Below are 10,469 nucleotides of genomic sequence, written 5' to 3'. Positions count from 1 at the left end.
TGCAAAGGGACCCTTGGAATGGAAAATTAGCTTGCTTTGATCGGGAGATGATGGCCGTATTGACTGGAGTCAGTCTATGCAATATTTCTTTGATAGTAATAGGATCTTGAAGTTTACATGAAAAATAGAAAAATGTACTAGACGCTGCTGCATTAGGAGGAAAATCGAACTAAAAAAAAAATCCAAGATATATGCTTTTACACTGGACTAATCTTCTTAAACTTTTTATTACTCGTAGCTTTACTCCTAACTTCCATTGTTATTGTATCCTTGGTTCCAATGTGACTCAATTATATTTTATCATCAAATTACTCTCGTGATAATTATCCAATATGAGATTTTTAAGAGTTAACAAACTGCATTACTCCCATGCGAATAATCTAGCAACATTTGCTAGAGGCTGCTGTAGAAATAGTCATCCAACTACAATGCAATCTTAAAATGTTTCAAGGATTACCAGTGTGGTTTTCACTTTTTTAGAATTAGCCCTGCTTACCCGTTTTCATCATGACACGTAGAATACTTACTGTGCTTTGTTATTTCCTACACCATGCAAGTGTATATTATACAATCTCGTTAGTGAATAGCGAGAATATCTGGTTCATCACCATTTGAAATAGCAGAGCCTGCTTTGCTGTAGATGTGGGTGTATGGCGGACTGTCTTTGTGACTTATCCCACTAACGCTTGTATCAGTAAACACTATTTTGAACTGCAATTTTGGTGTCAGCATAAAAAACACTTTCAGGTCTACAATAAAATAATAAAGTTTAATTACAAAATTGGTTGTAGTTTAAGGCTACAACTTTACTCAATAAAATAAATATTACTACATATTTTGACAATCTTATTGAGTGCACTGCACCATGATCCAGCCCACATGCTTTTTCAATAACTCATTTAATGAGCATGTCACTCCATGACTTGTAAGAAGTCTGACTTCTCTTAATGAGAAGTGAGCCAAAGTGTTTTGGACACGCTGAAGAAAAGAGAAAAGAAACAAGTAAGGCCATTCGGCCAATGAGAGCTGAAAAAAGAGATTTTGGTGGAAGCAAAGTCAAAGTAAGTGGCTTGCATTTATTGTGATTTGATGTGAAGAGTGTGGAAGGATGAAAAGAAGAAAAGGTGAAAGAAATAAAAGGAAGAGGCCATTCGGCAATTTGAAGAAGGCGGTGAAGATGTGAAGCCCCCAGAGAAAAGAGTAGTCCCAGCAAGTGAGACTGAGGACTGGTGCAGTCTTGAAGAACTGCGTGAGTGAGAGCAAGTAAAATAGAAGAGAAAAAAAGAGAGGGTAAGAGAAAATACACAGTGAGAAAGAGAGTAATGAGTGAAAAGAAAAAGAGTTTTTTTTTTGGCTTAAGTTGTATCTCTAAATGTTATAATCTCTATTTAATATAATGAAATTATTCGGAGTTTGTCCCGTGGTTTTTTCCTTCAATGAGAAAGGGTTTCCACGTAAATCTTTGTATTTTTGTGTGGTAGTGCTTCTACTGTACTTGCTGAAATTTATTCACAGTTATAGAGAATTTTTCCCAACAAACCTAACCGTTGAATTACATGTTTTTTAGGCTCTTAATACACATGTCAAATTTTATGTCAATCGAATATTATTTACTATATAATCTATAAGTTTATATTTTATACATAATTTTAAATTACAAAAACTTACAATTTAAAAATTCTATTAATGATATAGCTATTGATTTTTAATTTTCTTGAAATTTTTGCAAACATCAAGGATATAAGAAGAATAAGTAATCTAATGGTGAATTTGTCAAAATTCACCTTTTATAAAAAGATATTGAGTAAGATTATAACTAAACTTTGTTCTAATATATATATATATATATATATATATATCTTTCTCCAAAAAAAAAAAATATATATATATATTGCCCAACCAAAAGAAAATAAAAATGCCCTGGATAGTCTTGTAGCTAGGACAGCGCAAAGTGGAAATGTTAACTTCAATTGCATTATGTGGAATAATCAACACAAATTTCCTAGAAAATTTGAGGAAATTCTACACTTCAATAATGATTCAAGAGAGAATATTTCGTGAAAATCACGTTGGTATTTTTCCGAAGTCTAAACAAATAAATGAATTGCAATAATGTCTCTTGGACATGCATATCATAATATACTCACAAGTGAGCTACCTCTTTCACTGGGAAATCTCACTCAATTAGTGACATTTGTAATTTCTTTTAATCTAATCAGTGTTTTCATTCCCATCCTGTTGATGTCTTGCAGCGGTCGACCACCCATTGCGGCAATGCTCGTGCTTCAAAAGCTGCTTTGAGCTAGAGTGCCGTCAAATAAGGGTGAAAGGACCACTAGTGTGTGACTTGAATTGAATCAATTTTAACCTATTATTACCAAAGGTAAATAGAGTCGCCACCAATTATTGGATTTTTTCTAAGGTGTGATTGGTCACTTGACTCTATTTGATTTTAATACCAATCTTTGACTAAGAAAAATGTCATTTTTCCTAATCTAATACAGACGGGTAAAAAATCTTGATTCTTGAGTTCGGATGTCTAGTTATGTGCGGGGAAGGTGTTAGGCACCCCGTAACGCCTGTTCAAAGACAGTCTTTTCTTTTGGTAAAATCTTAATTTTCGAACATTGGCAGTTAAAACAAGTTATTAGCATTAGCTTTTGGGGCTCTAAAAGAATTGGGCTTTGAGGTTTGATTTTGAAATGGGTATGGTCTTAATCAATGCTTTGCTAGCACATTTTAGAATTGTTGCCAAATTTTCACAACGAAAATTCGGCAGCATTACGCCTTTGGTGTGTCATAGCATATAAAACACTATTCTCACCAAGCTTTCGTTGTGAGAATACGGCAATAAAGGTGCCCCATTTCCATGGTGAAAATCTAGCAGAGTTTCGCGTTTGGTGCGCTATGGCACACTGGTAGGGTTTCGTGCCTGTGTATATGGCGCGTGTTAGTGTGCTCATACTAGGGCTCACCAAAGCACCAAACATGTTGACGCATGTCGCATATACACGGGGAAACCAATATCATTTAGCTGACATGGATTGAACAATCACACCGCGATGATCATGCACACAATATAACATGAATATGCACCATCAACAGTCGCTTTGAGTGCATACCCGTACTACAATGTCAAGAACACCCACAATTACAAGAGGGTTTCTCTCCTAACCATAAGAGTCCATCATATAGAATGCACAACCATCCACAAGTTAGCATATATATATATATATATCTTGCACAGTGCCAACATACAAAGTAGGAAAATAAACCAGACATTGCCATACCCAAGGAACACTGCTCAAGCAAGGTACAAAAAAGGTAAAGCAACATGCCTACATTCATAGGGTATGGCCTAATAAGGAACAGGAAATGTAAAACAAGCATTGTCATACCTTAGGAATGCGGTCTAAAGCTAGATACAAGGAAAGGAAAGCCTAGCCTAGATACAAGGTTTTAAAGAAGAGACTAAGAGAGAGAGAGAGAAAGAGATAACCACAAAGGGAGGGGGCTAAGCCCCTTAATCTACAGAAAATTGCCCATTTTGGGCTTGCATCTTCTTGCTTGCATTCTTGCCTTCTTAGCTTGCATTTTGGAAGTTACGCCTTTGCTCCAAGTGTGTACATGCAACAACAAAGAAAACACAAAGCTAGTAGACAAGCAAAAGAGAGAACGAAGCACACAAAGGGGCAAACAAGTAAGAAAGGGTGTCCTAGGAGGAAAAATGTAGATTTGGATTTGGTGTCTGTAGTTCCATTATGTTGGAGAACGGACGACATATGTGCCATTAATCAAAATTCCTAAAGGAACTTGGGATCTTGTTTACAAAAGATGGGTGTGAACCCGTAGGACATTGTAAGTAGGAACTAAGCTTGATGACACAAACAAGCATATAAAGACATATGAATGAACATATAGACACAAATGCAAAGATGCAAAAAAACAAAGAAAGCCAAACAAGATGGCACAAAGCAAGCATAGCAAGCAAAGCATGTTTTCACACAAAAGAGAAGGGTAAACATGTTATAAAGCACATAGAAAGGATGACATGGGGAACCTTAACATGTAAAGCTACACAAAGGAGGAAAAAGGCAAGAGACAAGCTAGCCAAACATCACAAAGATGTATCTTCACACATGATTGCATCCAAACAAGCCACCAAAGGGGATGGATGAAACCAAACAAAGCAAGTGGCCCCAAAGACCAACAAGCGACAAACCCACAAAGGGAAAACATACAAGGAAATGGCAAAGAGGCTAAATCTAAGCAAACAAGTATAGAAAAGGGTAAAAATCATGAAAAATGGCAAACAAAGCACAAACATACACAAAGGAGATAATCCAAACCCTTTATTAAAACATGGGTGTGCGGATGTAGGCCTAGACCACTACATCTACATCTACATCCTACCCAAAAGCCAAACACAAGAAAGAGGCATAAACAAGAGAAATAAACCTATAAAGCACTAGGTATAGCATCCAAACAAGGTTTTAAACACAAAAATATATATCCAAACACAAACATGGCAAAAAGCACCAGTAGATACCGTATTTTGTCTGCCCTCACTTTGCATGCCGGACCCCTAAAAATCTATAAAATATTAAAGAAATCATGATTTCTCTAGCCTTTATTTTCTAAAAATAAATTTATTTGCTTATAAAAATTATATTTTCCATGTTAACATTTCTCAAGTCAACTTAGATTCTAATTGGGCCCTAAACCAACCTTGGGCCTTAGAATTTCAACATTATAGGGGAACGGGGGCCTGAGCCATAAGGGGTACCAAATGCAGTGTCTACAGTTTATTCATAAGTTGCCACCAACTAGATTAATAATAAAAATAGAGCTAAAATGCAAAACACACACTCTATATTTCAGTTTCATCAAGAATTAATTTCACTCTTTTAACTTTATTTTCATTCATTTTAGTCCTTTAATTAAATTTATTTGCTCATAAAAAGTTATTTTCCATTTTAACATTTCTCAAGTCAATTTAGATTCTGTTTGGGCACTAAACAAACCTTGTGCCTTAGAATTTTAGCATCATTAGGGAATGGGGGCCTGAGTCTTAAGGAGTACAAAATGCGGTGTCTATAATTCTATTCATATGTTGTCACCAACTAGATTAATAATGAAAATAGGGCTAAAATGCAAAACTCATACTCTATATTTTAGTTTCATCAAGAATTCATTTCACTCTTTTGACTTTTTTTTTTTCGTTCATTTTAGTCCTTTAATTAAGTTTTGTGTTTATTCAATTAAGGTCTCTCCATCAACTTTTGTTAAATTTTACGGTTAATTGTTCAAATTTTTAAATATTTTCTTCAAAATTTTTAAATTAAAAAAAAATCCAATTAATGATTGAAAAACATTTTCCATAATTTTTTTTAGTAAATTTTAATAGAAGTTAATGAAGAGGGTTCAATTAAATAAACTTGAAACTTAAATGACTAAAATGAACTAACGCACAGTTAGAAGACTAAAATGAATTTTGGTGAAACATAGAAGGTGGATTTTGCATTTTAGCTTATAAAAATTGTTACTTCCATTGCAGCTTTTTATAGTACTTGTAATAATAATTCCTATTACATGGTAATTATAATTATATTATACCAAACGTGCCCATATAGTAATTGGACTAAAGTGAATAAAATTAATTAATTCCATACACAGAAATGGGGTTGGAGGATGTTTCACCACAGTTTCATTCTTGTGTTTTTGTAAACTTTGATGGCATTCATTGAATAAAAGGCACTACGTTGATTCTAAAAAAAAAAGTTACATCATTAGATTCAAGTAGATCTAACGATCAAAAAAAGGAACTCATTAATGTTGAGTACCGGTTTCCTACAAAATCTACAGTAATTGTTCAGCATCATTGCATCCTCGAAGAAAAGAGCAAAACCCCACCTCTACTCCAAGTCATACAAAGTCTTGAAACCAATTCAGAGACTTTTATTATGATCTTAAAGTCCTCACCTTTAAATTTATTTTGCAACTTATACAAACAAAACAAATCTTTATAACTCAAACTATAAACTCAATAACGGCTTTTCGTGATGACTTTATTGGTCTTTTGATTAATAATTCAGTAGCTTGTATATACAGTCAAGTCAGTCTTTGGTCTTTGGCTCTTTGACGAATTCCACGGGTTAGGTTCAACCGTTCAATGGCATCATGTGGACTTTTCAGAAAAATTTCCAAGATAATTCGAGGAAATTTCGTGAGAAATATGTAGGTATTTTTTTCAAAGTCAAAAAAAGAAAAAGAAAAAGTGACTTCGTAGTCTTCATCTCTATCCATATCTCACTTATAAAGGTGTCTTGAGTCATGAATATAACAATCAACCATTTTCCCTTGTATTCATTAATCAAGTAAACTTTAACATGGCTCCCTCTGTCTTCATTTCCATTCTGGTAGTAGCATGGGCACTTTGTATCTTCATGCATGCCACAAATATGGTTATTGCGCTGGATTTTGAAGCAAAGGCTCTGCTGGAGAGTGAGTGGTGGAGTAGCTATTCCAACGATACCTCAAATCATTGTGAGTGGCGTGGAATTGAATGCAATGATGGCGGAAGCGTTACAAAGATTGACATGACTGGGTTCTATTTGGGAGATAAGTTTAGAAAATTCAACTTCTCATCCTTCCCAAATTTAGTCATGCTTTATCTTTATAATACTGGACTTCAAGGGAGCATCCCACAAGAGATAGGTAATCTTTCAAAACTCATGTATCTCGATTTGGCTTGGAATAAACTTACAGGAAACTTGCCACTTTCACTTGCCAATCTTACTCAATTAGTGGAGTTTTACATTTCTAGTAATCTCATCACTGGTACCATCCCCAAAGAACTAGGAAATTTAAAGGATCTCTTTGAATTAGATCTGAGCAATAACAAATTTGTTGGACCAATCCCTTCAGCTCTTGGCCTTTTAACTAATCTTTCTCATCTGGATTTGTCTTTTAATGAAATCAATGGTTCTATAGTGTCAGAAATAGGAATGTTAAAGAAGTTGTTAGTGTTGAAACTGGAACATAACAAGCTCACTGGACCAATACCTTCGTCTCTGGGTCATTTAACCAGTTTGACAAAATTGTGTCTCAATTCAAACCAAATCAATAGTTCCATTCCACTAGAAATAGGCAACATGAAGAATTTGAAGCTCTTGTCCCTCAAAGATAACAAGCTCATTGGTCCGATACCTTCCTCTCTAGGTCATTTGACCAATTTGACAGAATTGGATCTCCATTCAAACCAAATCAATAGTTCCATTCCACCAGAAATAGGCAATATGAAGAATTTAAGTTACTTGGACCTCAGTAATAATAGAATTACGGGTAAAATACCTTCAACTATATGTCATTCGAATCAGTTGCAAAAGTTGATCCTTGATTGGAATCAAATTAGTGGTTCCATCCCCATTGAAATAGCTCATTGTCATTCTTTGTACACTTTGCTTTTGAGCCATAACTACTTAAATCAAACCATTCCCTCTCAGATTGGTGGCCCTTGTTCAATTGATTGGATTGACCTTAGCTACAATAACCTTACAGGAAAAATTCCTCCTTTTCTCAAAAAAAGATATGTTAACTTGTCATACAATTCTTTGGAGGGTCAAATTCCGGATGTTTTCAAAAATTATAGTTCTGACACACTTATCGGCAACAAGGGTTTGTGTGGTGATATCAAAGTTTCCCTTCTTGTCTTTCATCTTCCCCAAACAAGAACACATCAATTGACTACAAAATAAAAATTCTTGTTCCATTGAGTTTTTTTCTTGTGCTTTCACTTCTTGGGTATTTTTTCATCTATCGATACGGGGTTAGGAAAATTGAATCCGAGTCAAAGGAAACAAAAAATGGGGACATATTCTCGATATGGAATTATGATGGAAAAATTGCATATGAAGACATCATTAAAGCAACAAAGGACTTTGACATTAGATATTGTATTGGAGTTGGCAGTTATGGTAGAATTTACAAAGCACAATTGCCTAATGGTAAAGTAGTTGCCTTAAAGAAATTTCATCGCTTGGAGACTGAGGAACTGAGTTTTGACAAGCATTTCAAAAACGAAGTCAAAATGTTAACAGAAATTCGACATCGAAATATTGTTAAACTATATGGCTATTGTTTGCATAAACGCTGTATGTTTTTGGTCTTTGAGTATATGGAAAGGGGAAGCTTGTTTTGTGTCCTAAGCAATAATGTTGAAGCAGTGGAATTGGATTGGATAAAGAGGATGAACATCATCAAAAGTATAGCACATGCCCTGTCTTACATGCATCATGAATGTGTCCCAGTAATTGTTCATCGAGATATAAACAGCAACAATATACTATTGAACTTTGAGTTGGAGGCATCTATCTCTGATTTCGGCATGGCTAAACTACTTGATCCTAATTCCTCCAATCAAACTTTAATTGCTGGGACTTATGGTTATATTGCTCCAGGTCAATTATTCTTTTCATATTCTACCTTACACTTTCTTTTATTATTTAAAATGTCAACTATGCAAGGCTTTCTAGATAATCATGCAACTTAGCTCACTTTGTTGTTTATTATATTAACCGAACCATGTGGTGGCAAACAATTTCTTTCACACTTGAACTAACATTTGCATAAAAAAAGCATATAATAAGACATGTAAAAAAAAAAAAAAAAACAAAATTAAAGAAAAATGAAAGGCATCGCATTTTGTTAATATTGTTGTGTTTTTTTTTTTCTTATATATGTAGAATTGGCATATACTTTGGAGGTGACCGAAAAATGTGATGTTTATAGTTTTGGAGTGGTGGCACTAGAAATACTGATGGGAAGACATCCAGGAGAACTCTTGACTTCATTATCATTATCATCACCATCATCATCAACTCAAAATCTGATGCTAAATGAAATATTAGACCAACGTCTCCCACCTCCAAATCGACTAGTTGCACGAGATGTTTTCCTTGTTGCTACAATTGCATTTGCATGCTTACACACTAAACCAATGTATAGGCCAACAATGAAATGGGTGTCCCAAGAATTTCTTTCTCACAAGAAGCTAATAGTGAATACTTTACATGCAGTCTCAGTATGGCAGTTGAGGAGCCAAGAAACCCATACAACTAGAGAGAGTGAAACTCAATTAGGAAGTGTTTGCTTTTCAGATGTAAACCATATTGTGTGATGAACTTATTAAGAAATAAAAAAATTGTGTATCACAATAAAAATACATTAAAAAATAAAAACCTTGTGTAATTTGTATCTATTTTTCTTTATGACTTGTGACCTATATTTTGTCTTCATCACTTTTGTTAGGACATATGTGATTCAATGTTAGTAACATATGTCAATATTTTATGTAATTGGCTAATCCTTTGACAAAACGCAATTTATTTGTAATTGGGTAGATTGAGGATGTGTTTAATGCTTCAAGAAAGAAGATTTTAAGTTCAAGTATTAAAGATATGCAAGTCTATCCAATAATCAAGTGAGAGAGTGCTGGATTTTTAAAGCTCGACAGCTAGGATTATAACTAAACTTTGTTCTCTAATATATATATCGCCATACCAAAAGAAAATAAAAATGCCCTGGATAGTCATGTAGCTAGGACAGCGCAAAGTGGAAATGTTAACTTCAATTGCATTATGTGGAATAATCAACAAAAATTTCCTAGAAAATTCGAGGAAATTCTACACTTCAATAATGATTCAAGAGAGAATATTCCGTGAGAATCACGTTGGTATTTTTCCGAAGTCTAAACAAATAAATGTACTGCAATAATGTCTCTTGGATATACACTCATCACATTGGTATTTTTTCGAAGTCCAAGATAAAAATGTACTGCAATAATGTCTCTTGGATATGCATTCGCCAGAGTTCACAATAAATTGAAAAAATACAATAATAACTCTAGGAACAAATACAACTTCACCACAAAATCTAATAGCAAGATCTTCTACTCTGAATACTTCAACTCTCTGTGATTGTAGCACTCAAATAATCGTCTTAAAGAAAACTCCAATTTATCTTCTTTGTATGTCTTGAGCAAAAGAAAAATCACCTTTTTCTTTTTTCTCTTTGTGGCACACAAAGTACTATCCTTTTTCCGGCAATTTATGTTTCACTCTTCACTCTCTCTCCAAATTTCTCTCAATGTCTAAAACACACGTACTAAATATATTGCTTTATATATAAAGCACCTGCCACAGCCGGACACTCCTAGTATAATTAGGAATAGGAATTTTATTCAATGCAAGCCAACTATTCCTATTTCATTAGAATTAGGACTCTTCAATGCTTGCAGTCCCAATTGGGCTGGACTCTTGGTGCAGCCGTGCACCCCTACAATCACTTGCAATGTTGGTGAAAGCGGGACATCCATTAACATGGTTGGGCTCTATGTAGGAAATAAGTTAAGGAAATTCAACTTCTCTTCATTCCCAAATTTAGTTTCTCTTAACCTTTCTACAACTGGG

The 10,469-nt window shown here is 34.4% G+C and overlaps 1 pseudogene; it reads left to right on the top strand.

Moving 5' to 3' along the window:
• Window positions 1-6,365: 6,365 nt before the first annotated feature.
• On the top strand, window positions 6,366-9,230 carry LOC126720919 (probable leucine-rich repeat receptor-like protein kinase At1g35710; annotated as a pseudogene).
• The last annotated feature ends 1,239 nt before the right edge of the window (window positions 9,231-10,469 follow it).

Source organism: Quercus robur, chromosome 4 (genome assembly GCF_932294415.1).
Source record: "Quercus robur chromosome 4, dhQueRobu3.1, whole genome shotgun sequence".
NCBI lineage: Eukaryota > Viridiplantae > Streptophyta > Magnoliopsida > Fagales > Fagaceae > Quercus > Quercus robur.
The sequence above is the reverse complement of the archived record's forward strand: the minus strand, read 5'-3'. Positions and strand labels throughout refer to the sequence as shown.